A 12,048-nucleotide genomic window follows, 5' to 3' on the forward strand; every position below is an offset into this window, starting at 1 on the left:
GTCTTATGACATTGTGTGCCTGCTGGGATCTACATGCATATTTCAAATTATCTACAAAAGAAAGAAACTCTTAAAGGTTTGAAGCCACATGTTTTTGTTTTTGGGTGAACTATCCCTATATCTGTACAGCATTCACTATTTAGTGAACATACAGTTGAAGTCAGAATTATTAGCCCCCCTGAATTAGTAGCACCCCTGTTTATTTTTTTCCCCAATTTCTGTTTAATGGAGGGAAGATAGTTTCAGCACATTTCTAAGCGTAATAGTTTTAAACACTTATTTCTAATAACTGATTTATTTTATCTTTGCCATGATGACAATAAATAATATTTTACTTGATATTTTTCAAGAAACTTCTATACAGCTTAAAGTGACATTTAAAGGCTTCACTTGGTTAAAAAGGTGAACTAGGCAGGTTAGGGTAATTAGGCAAGTTATTCTATAACGATGGTTTGTTCTGTAGACTATTGAAAATAAAATTAGTTTAAAGGGGTTAATAATTTTGTCCCAAAAATGTTTAAAAAAAAATTAATAACAGCTTTTATTCTAGCCGAAATAAAACAAATACGACTTTTTCCAGAAGACAAAATCATATCAGACATACTGTGAAAATTTCCTTGCTCTGTTCAAAATAATTTGGGAAATATTTGAAAAAGAGAAAAAAAATCGAAAGAGGGCTAATAATTCTGACTTCAACTGTACGTACATGTATTTTGCACCATCATGATGACCTACAGTCTTTAAAAGTCGATCCTAAATGACTTATTTAAACCATAAAACACCATAAAATGAGTTCAAAAGTCGGTATTGCAAATCACTGTATATATTTTGTGGAAACAAGACTGAAATAAGTAGTAATTTGCTGAAAAGCTTCCCCTTTTGGCACAGTCATCATCATCATGATGTAAAGATTGCACTTTTTCATTTAATGCAAAAGAGCGGTGTGAACATTCTGCAAAATATCTCGATTTTCTTCTGTGGAGATTATTTTGGAAAAACCTGAGGATGAGTAAACGACAGGACTTCATGTTTGGTGTGAACTCTCCCTTTAAAACCTTTTGCACTTTCACATTGACAATGTACTGTAACTGAAAGTCACAGGGTCAACTGAATAATATTTTGCGCGCTCAAATAGAAACCTCTTCTGAACTGTCTACGCTTAAAGCTGAATATGCAATCAGTGATATGTTCTGAACCTTGATGAACCACTGATTTGGACTCTGTCCTTGTGTACCACAGATATACGCACAGGTCTGCTGCACAAACATTAGTCTGATATAGAAATGAGTCGCTCTTGTTTATTTATTGGACACGTGTCTTGGCACAAAGATGAGTTGTAGTGTGTTGTTACAAGAGACCTTTATTTAATTGACAATTTTATTTAAACCTGTTTGTGTAAACTGACCTAAAAAGCACTTTACATTGACTTGTTGTGTCAGTTTAACTTTACTAAAAGCACTATTGTTGAAAAACTGAACCATCCGTTCATAGACATGCTGCCTTAATTTATTTCTATCCAACGACGTATCCGTTATAATCAATGTATGTGAGAGCAGATCCCTCCATATTATTTATTATTTGATTATCGCCTGCTGTAGATTTCTCATTGCATATTTATATGACTTTTTGAACTAGTTAAATAAAGAAAGATTCTTACCACGCCGAGTACAGTGTCTGTTTTTTTAAGCTACAACATGGTAATCATGTGATTGTTACCCCCAGCGAGTGCTTGAGAAGGATTATTGCTGCATTCTTGGGGATTTTCTGTTCCTTCTCGTTATTTTGGGATTTTACACCTTAGACTCAGTTTAATCATACACTCCATGCTTTGTGTAAATATTTAAGGATGACCAGTCAGATGCTCTGCATGGCACTGTTGTATGATTGAACAGTTTAAAATAGAGACTAAATAGACTTATTAAGGGGACCTGTTATTCAAAAATCACTTTTATAAGGGTTTTAAGGGTCTGGCAGCAGTGTGTGAATATATCGAGCCTCTATTGGTAAAAATTAATCAATTCAATTATATATAATCAGGGCTTAACATTAACTTTTTTGACCACCAGTCACTGTGGCTAGTAGTTTTCCAACATTTCTAGCCACTCGCCATTTTCACTAGCCACAATTTTATTGTTGGGAAAATATCTTATGCACATAAATATGACTTTGATATGCTAAAATGACTTGATATAGAGTTTGCGTTATCTCTACATGCCTCCTCATTCATTTCACTTTTTGTGTGTCGTGTATGAGCTTGCTCAATAATCATGAGCAAATGTGTCAGGGTTTCATATATTACAATTAGTTTTCATAATTTTTAGAGCCCAAAATGAACAGTTAATTATTTCTTAGCCACATATTTTAAATGTGTGAAAACATGCAAAATATAGCTGAATTCTATACTTTTTATCTAACAAAACACATGCACAGTCAAATGTCCTGGCTAAAGGTCCCAGATCACCAGTTAACTACACGTAAGTGGGGAGTTAATCTCCCATTAAAGCAATGTTATTGTAAAAAAATTAAACCATATTAATGCAAAAGAAAGCAGGTAAAAACATACTGTGTGGTAATGAAAGGATGATCACACACGCATGATTAATGATAGACCCATGTATTATCTGTTCAAAGAATGGTTAAACCGAAAGCAACTGGCGCTGCTTACAATCAGTCAACTCTGGAACTCTTGAAAGCAGCAAGACAAGACTGTAGGTGCATGTTCCTCCCTTTTCGCATCAGTTGTGTTTCTAGACACAGTTGCTTCACAAAAGGAAATGGGAGCGATCACGCGTCATAAACAGTCACGCGCATCATCTGAGCTGTTAGCGCGAGTGATTATCCTTCATTCGGTATTCACCTGCTTTGCTCGCGCGAAGTTGCGAACGCAATTATTTTTGTCAGTCGAGTTGCTTCTCGATCGCCTGTGCATGCATATTGGACCATCCTTATTGTCGAACCCTGCTTTTAAGAATTATTATCTGGGAAAATTATTTTCAACCAGCCAGAGTGGCTAGTGGGAGTGTCTGTCTTACCCGCCACCGCCGAAATCTACCCTCATTTGGCGGGTTGGCGGGTGTTAATGTAAAGCCCTGTATATAATCACACTTAATAAAAACAGGCTGCAGAAACACTTTATCTGACATTTTCCCTTTGTACATGTCATCAGAGGGGGAAAGCCCCGCCCACTAGTGACCATCTCTCCCACATTTGCATAAACAGCCCTGAGTGAGAAGCAGCTGTCTGTTATTGTTCTGTTAGTGCCTCATCGTTCACACTAGGTATGAGCGATGTCGACCAATTTGGCATCTTACAATGTCTAATGTGAAACATCACGATGGACAATGGCATCGTCATCACGTGAACAGCGTGCGACGTGTCTGAAGAGCAAGGAGGGATCCGTGGATGCGTGACTAATGTATTTTTCGCGAGCAGGTTTGCACCGATGGCATCATCTATCAGCCTAACCCTAGTTCACACCATATGTGGCATCGCATAAATAAATCCTTTTCGCAGTTAAATTCACGCGTGAACATTTTGCGTTTACTCACTTTATTTGCACCTCAAATTTGCTTAATTCACATGTCTGTCTGCTCGATGACTCTAGTTTCGATGCCTAATATTGTCAAAGGTATGAAAAAAATACGATTCATATTCTTCAAAGCAAAGGGGGCGCCTTTATATGGTCAGCAATGTAAACTAAATGACACCTGGTGGTGATGTATGGTACTGCGGCCAAACAAACTTACTTTAAGCTCATTTTGATTTTCTGTTTATTTTAGAGTAAAACTAGACTTTTTTCATTCATTCACTCATTTTCTTTTTGGCTTAATCCCTTTATTAATCTGTGGTCGCCACAGAGGAATGAACCGCCAACTTATCCAGTATATGTTTTACGCAGCGGATGCCCTTCCAGCTGCAACCCATCACTGGGAAAGATCCATACATGCATTCACACACTGCGTACCCAATTCACCTGTACCACGTCTTTGGACTTGTGGGGGAAACTAGCACCCGCAAACACGGGGAGAACATGCAAACTCCGCACAGAAACGCCAACTGACCCAGCTGAGGCTCAAACTTGCAACCTTCTTATTCTGAAGCGATCGTGCTACCCACGGCGTCGCCAACTGGACTTTTTTTTGTAATATTCAATATAAATTAATATGTTTTTAAATCTCGTTTTGATTTAATCTCTCCCTCATGAATCTTTGAAGAATATCTCAAATTAATTATGCAGTGACAAATACATTTTAATGGTTGCTTGTCAGTGCAATTAATTTCAAGTTTAACAATGTCAATGCAACAAGCTTCATTGGAAATGTCAAGCTGCTTTTCAACATTGACTGAAAAAGTCCAACAGGTTTGTGTCAAGTGAATAAACGATGACAGAATTTTCGGTTTTGGGTGAACTACATCTCTTTAATAAACATTTGCAAATCACAGTCTGTTTAGAATTAAGATTGCTTGTGTATCTTTTAACGTTTAATCCTTCAGCTGTTAAGCATGCTTCAAGATTTGAGGCTTCATCGCTGTTTGTCTTCTACTGTCTGAAAGAAACAAGCTGTTTTGTCCTCGATCCTCAAACAAATGGCCTCCCAGTGTTTGGTAAGTAACTGCAGACATGAACAGTCTGTTCCAGCAGTACATTTACATGGTCAACAGATAGCAGGCTTTAATGATAGGTCAACAAAGACTCAATAAGCACACACACAAAGGGACAACCACTTTTAATTAAGGTTTTCACTTACACCCTTTAATCTCCTCAAACAAATGTTTCCAGTAGAATGGGACTTTTTTTGTACACTCCTCGCTTATCTTCATTGTGGCGCCGTCACAAAGCTCACCAGTACAAATAATTTAGTGAGCCTCGTGAAAAAAAATTCAGGACTGCAAAACCCAAAACGCCATATCTTTTGTTTGATTTGTGACTTTGTGGCAGTTTCCATTTTATAACTTAAGCCTTTAGATTGCCTTCCAAGCAAGAGTGTGTTTACCCTTTAACTTTCACCGTCCCCAAATGTGTTTAGATTCCATATCTTCAGCCAGACTTTTTGATAGCTATTACTGAGCAACTTTTAATGTGCAATCAGGATACTCATCAAAGAAGCAATCAGTGGTGGAAAGAGTTCTGAAAAAATCATACTCAAGTTAAAGTACCATTACTTGCCTAAAAATGTAGTGCGAGTAGAGTAAAATTATCTGTTGTAAATATTACTCAAAGTATGAGTAAAAACTAGAAAAGTATGAGACATTTCAAAAGTACTCAAGAGTAGTGAGTATTACGCTGTGAAAGGCTGATGCATTTACATGTCATTTATGGATGTGTGTAAACGTAACATTCTGTAGTGCAGTTAGTGATTACCCAGCAGGTACACAACGTCATAAGACGTTAATATTAGGTTAGATTTAGGTTGTTATGTCAGGTGACCAAAATTCAATGTCTAGCCAACATCTAAGGACAACATTATTTTGATGTCCAATAATGTCATCAAATGATGTTGATATTTGGTTGACTTTAGGTTGTTGGAAAGTGACCAAAATCCAACGTCTAGTCAACATCCTAAACCAACATCCTATTGACATCAAATACTGACATTTATTCATCAGGTATGGCGATCAAAATCCAACGTCTGATAGACGTCACAGTGGTAACGTCCACACAACGTCAAGGTGTAACATCATTAGACGTTAAAATTTGGTTGGTTTCAGGTTGGACATTGACGTTAGCCTGAGTTCTGACGTCAACCTGATTTTCATTTCCAAAAAAAAAAAAAAATCCAACGTTCATGATGTTAGGTTACAACATCAATCTGACTTCATGTTGACATCTTGTGCCTGCTGGGTTTTTAGGCCATTTCGGTCATCATACTGTAAACATCTGCCATCAGTGATCTGCATCTAAACAGTCTCTGGGTCAATGCATGTAAGATTTTGGACATCTTCTTGGACACTTTTAATGCTTCCAAACAGTTTGCTGCATTTATAAAGCACCCATGTCTTGAGGTAGTTCATTATGACGCGATTTACCTACTATGTGTGATTTGATTGGACTGGAATCACAGGACTGATTTTTCTAATCCCCATAGACAGGAAATAATAAAGTAGTAACTTCAGGTTGAAGGAAAGTAGTGGAATAAAAGTACTGATACAGCACTAAAAAGGTATTCAAGGGAGAGAAAAAGTACACATTTATAAAACTACTAAGCAAATTACAATTCCTGAGAAAAAGTACTCAATTACAGTAATTTGATTATTTGTAATTATTTACGTTACACCACTGGTAGCAAAGCATTACTTTGCTACAGCAATCTGCATGAAAATTTGAGGATTTTAGAGGCTAAATTCAAAATAAATATAACCAAACTTCCCCTACTGCTTAAGAAATTTGTCTACTTTATAAATATTATTCAAAAGAAGGTAATGATTCGCACTCAGTTGCTTCGTACTGTTTTTATTTTTACTTTTTCTTACATTTTAGTAAAAATTTAAGTAAAAATAAAAACAGTACGAAGCAATTGAGTGCGAATCATTACCTTCTTTTGAATAATAGCAACGATAAGATTAACGCACCAAACCAAAGAAGTAACTAAAAAAACGCAAGCGCGCAGGACAAACTTCAGTAACTCTGCACACGTACTTTATAAATATTGTCAAAAGTATGAAAAAAATACTGTTTGTATTGTTTGTACGGTGGCGCAGTGTGTAGCACAATCGCCTCACAGCAAGAAGTTCACTGGTTCAAGCCCCAGCTGGGTCAGTTGGCGTTTCTGTGAGGAGTTTGCATGGTCTCCCCATATTGGTGTGGGTTTCCTCCGGGTGCTCTGGTTTCCCCCACAGTCCAAACACATATAGCGCTATAGGTGAATTGAATGAGCTAAATTTGCTGTAGTGTGTGTGCAAGAGTGTGTGGGTGTTTTCAGTGATGGTTTGCAGCTGGAAGGGCATCTGCTGCGGAAAACATGTGCTGGATAAGTTGGCGGTTCATTCCACTTTGGCAACCTCAGAATAATAAAGGCACTAAGCCGAAAAGAAAATGAATGAATGAATTTTTGGCAGCGCACCGGTGCAATGGGTGTCGCTGTCGCCTCACAGCAAGAAGGTCGCTGGTTCGAGCTTCAGCTTGGTCAGTTGGCCTTTCTGTGTGTAGTTTGCATGTTCTCTCTGTGTTTGTGTGGGTTTCCTCCAGGAGCTCAAGTCCAAAGACATGCGGTATAGCAGAATTGGTTAGGTTAAATTGTCTGTATAGTGTATGTGTGTGAATGAGAGTGTATGGGTTGCAGCTGGAAGGGCATCCGCTGTGTAAAATATATGCTGGATAAATTGGCGGTTCATTTCGCTGTGGTGACTCCTGATTAATAAAGGGACCAAGCTGAAAAGAAAATTAATCAACATTAGCTGCATAACACATTAAAACATAGGTTTCCCTAATAAGGGTGCATGGAAAAACACCAAGGGATTAACTAATTAATAATAAAAAATAAAAATAAAAACGAAATTATGAATTATTACAATTATTTACTTAAAAAGTTGAATCTAATTTATACTTTTTAAAATAAGAACAAGATAAAACTCAAAGAAACCATATTTGAAAAAAAAAACACACAAATAAAATGCATATTAACTGTTTTGTCCACAAATTCATGAGCACAGAATGTTAATTGATTTGCATTTTTCACATGGCCATTCTATATAACACTCAGAGATAAACATCATGACATGCAGTAGAACTATTCTTTTTTATATAATTAAAGGTATCACTTTATTTTAATGGCCCCTTTAACGCATTTTGTTGAATTTAAGTTACACTGCATCTACATGCAAATTAATTCTTAATAGATTATGTGTAGACTTTTGAGGTTAGTGTAAGTTGACATATACTTGCAAAGTTGCTAACAGTTAAATGTTGAAGGAAGTCTACTAACACTCAAATGAGAAAGTCGCAATGCAACATTTAGTCAACAAAATGTGCAATAGGGACCATCAAAATAAAGTCTTACCAAATTAAACGTAAAAGACAAAACACAAGAATAAATGATGAATCATTTAAAGCCGTTGTGTGAATAGCTTGCAATTAAAACATTAAACGTATGCAGCTAAAAACTATTCCTCTCATTTATCAATTGTGACTTACAGAACTTTTATAACTACATCATGCGAGTATTTCTGCAAATAAGCACAACACAGATGTCACAGAGATTAATAAGTAAATATACAGGAAGCGTTAAAAACTGCTTACGACCATCATTTGACAATATAAAGCTTTTTAAGTCCCTTTGACTAATCAAATGTTTTGTCAGCGTGTTTATCATTGAAGAGGATGATGAAAGTGATTCTCCAGCAGAGGGCGGAAGGGCTTCATTAAGTGAAAGTTAACCACTGCTGCTAAATGTTGAGACTGTAAAACCTTCACATGCAGGTATTTAGACGGAAAAACAGCCTTGAACATGTTCCCACTACACAAAAAGCACAAAGACTGACAGACAATGAAGTTACAGTCATGTTAAAATATATATTAAATCATTTTCATTTGGCTTAGTCTCTTTATTTATCATGGGTCGCCATGGCAGAATGAACCGTCAACTTATCCAGCATATGTTTTACACAGCAGATCCCCTTACAGCTGCTACCCAATACTGGGAAACACCCATACGCACTCATTCACACACTATGACTGTTTGGGAAACAGGAGCACCCGGAGGAAACCCACGCAAACAGGAGGAGAACCAGCGACTAACTTCTTGCAGTGAGGCGACAATGCTTACCGCTGACCCACTGTTACGGGTTGGGTTGTTGGCTGGTTTTAGCTGGTCCACCAGCCTGGTTTTAGAGGGGTTTTGGCCATTTCCAGGCTGGTATTCGCTGGTCAGGGTGGGAGATGACCAGCTAAAACCAGCTTGATTAGCCTAGCCAGGCTGGGAGCCCAGCCAAAACCAGCTATGTCCAGCTTAAACCAGGCTGGTCAAGTTGGTTTTAGCTAGTTTTAACTGGTCATTTCCCAGCCTGACCAGCTAAAACCAGGCTGGAAATGGCCAAAACCCCTCTAAAACCAGGCTGGTCGACCAGCTAAAACCAGACCACCAGCCTAGTCTGTTTTAAGCTGTTTTTTTAGCAGGGTAAAATACAAAATAACAGTCTTGTTGAATCAGTACAACAGCATGAATATGTTTAATAATGTATGTGTGTATGTAATGTATGATGGGTGGCACAGTGGGTAGTACAATCACCTTACAGCAGGAAATTCGCTGGTTTGAGCCCCGGCAGGGTCAGTTGGCATTTGAGTGGAGTTTGCATGTTCTCCCCGTGTTGGTGTGGGTTTCCTCCTGGTATTTCAGTTTCCCCCACAAGTGCAAAAACATGAATTGGGTAAGCTAAATGGTCCGTAGTGTATGTTTGTGAATGAGTGTGTATGGATGTTTCCCAGTGATGGGTTGTAGCCGCTGCGTAAAACATATGCTGGATAAGTTGGTGGTTCATTCCGCTGTGGCAACCCCATGTTAATAAAGGGACTAAGCCGAAAAGAAAATGAATGAATGAACCCACCAATGATAACATGTCTTCATGGTTGCACAACTAAGGCTTGTTGTGCAACCACAATGAAATAATCCAAAACACACACACACAATAGCTGCTTTGGGGGCAATATAAAAGCACATAAAAGTCCTGCAACATACAAAGGCTTATTTGTATGTGTGTGTTTAAAAAAAAAAAACGATTCGCAACTGGAAAGCAACAGCTCCCCATCCTGCAGGATTACATGTGACAGATTGACTGGGAGTGGAAGAAATGCACATTCTTTCTGGATGGCATAAGAGTTCCCTCCTTACGGACTGAGAATTGGAAAAATCATTGCTATTCTGCCAAGACTACAAACACATCATTAAAGTGAACACGCATTGGCATATGTCTATATGAGCCTCTGCTTAATAGCCCCTTTTATATTCCCACAGGCTGTTTTTTTTCCTGTAAAGATTGTGTGTAGGTGATGTGTGAGACTGTACACTGATCGCTCTGTTTGACCTCTTGAGGTGGACTCAAGAGGCCAAGAAGGATAACTCCATGCATAAACAAGCCATAACAAACACCAAGACAAAGAATAAACGTCATAATCATCATGAGTAACGGGCATGAACACAGCTAGCATCTTAATTTCATTCACTAAATAATTTGGTTTCTACGAAAGGAAATCCAACAATGTTATCAGTTCAGCCAAAGGAAGTAACCTTCAGATGTAGCCAAAGCGAGATAGTGTCATGTAGTCTCGTGTGGTGCTTCACTGTGCTAGAATGGGATACAGCCATGACATTTGGACAATAGACATAATATAGAAATTGTGCATAGTTTCTGGTGCGCAATTGTGTTGAAAAATGTTGATAACATTGGCTAAACTGAATCTGCGTGAAGTTTAATTTTAAACTAATTTCGAGAGGAGCATGTGCTCATGATTGACCCAGCTGGTCCACATTAGCTAATCATGATCCTCCAATCAAAGGATCCCAAGTCACTGTACATATATATATATATATATATATATATATATATATATATATATATTTCCTCGTTTCCTTTCTACAGCTATCTTTGTCTGGAAGAAACCCCCCTCTTCCCCTTCCTCCACCTTTATCCAGAATGGGCGGCACAGTGGCCCATTGACTAGCACTGTTGCCTCGCAGGTACGTGGATACATAGACCTCAACCTGTTCAGTGCACATGCCCTTTTTAGTCTTGGATAGAAAGTACCCCTCCAAAATGATCAAAAGTGCCCCCGCAACGCGGCACACCCTCGGTCCCGCCCTTCAGTAGGCGCGCGACAACACGGCTCTTGAGTACGCGCGCGACAACACAGCTGATCAGAACGCGCGCAACAACAAACAAACGCCCCCTGTATTTATTTTTTTCCCCAATTTCTGTTTAACGGAGAGAAGATTTTTTTCAACACATTTCTAAACATAATAGTTTTAATAACTCATCTCTAATAATTAATTTATTTTATCTTTGTCATGATGACAGTAAATAATATTTGACTAGATATTTTTCAAGACACTTTTATACAGCTTAAAGTGACATTTAAAGGTTTAACTAGGTTAATTAGGTTAACTAGGCAGGTTAGGGTAATTAGGCAAGTTATTGTATTACAATGGTTTGTTCTGTAGACTATCAGAAACAAATATAGCTTAAAGGGGCTAATAATTTTATCCTTAAAATGGTGTTTAAAAAAAATGAAAAACTTCTCCAGAAGAAAAAATATTATCAGACATACTGTGAAAATTTCCTTGCTCTGTTAAACATCATTTGGCAAATATTTAAAAATGAAAAAAATTCAAAGGGGGGCTAATAATTATGACTTCAACTGTATGTGTGTGTGTGTGTGTGTGTGTATACTGTATATATATATATATATATATATATATATATATATATATATATATATATATATATATATATATATATATACATTTAATAATATATAATATATAAATTTAATAATATCTATTTATGCAGATGATATTGTTATTTAACATATAATAGTTCCACACGTGTTGCAAATGCACTTTAAATCCTATGGTAAATGTGTCAACGTGACAAAAAAAAAATTGTTTGCAATAAAATGTGTAAAAACAGTCAAATTGTAATGTTTTCATTTTCCATAAAAGCCGCATGAGAATAGTATATTACACTAACAACTGTAAGAGATAGCTCGGGGGTATATCTCTATGTAATTTAAAGTTGTTTTAATATGTATGTTAATTACATTTTGTTTGGGGTGATCTTAACATTATGTCTAGCGACTACAGATGAAAAACAGCCATTCTGGTACATTACATGTTTTTTTTAATGTACCTGTGACTAAACTTTTTAGAAAAAATTCAACTCATGAAAACAGTCCATCACTGGCTACTTTTACATTCTGCCAGACAGCCTGTTAGTAATCAAACTGATGGTTCGGATGAACTGGTAGGCCTGCGTATAAACACCTTTATTAACTCTAATTGAAATTAGATCTTATTGTAAGGGCTGGTTTAAACCTTCACTGATCCGACTGAGAGGACA

The sequence above is a fragment of the Danio rerio genome, chromosome 12 (genome assembly GCF_052040795.2).
Source record: "Danio rerio strain M-AB ecotype USA chromosome 12, GRCz13ab, whole genome shotgun sequence".
Lineage (NCBI taxonomy): Eukaryota > Metazoa > Chordata > Actinopteri > Cypriniformes > Danionidae > Danio > Danio rerio.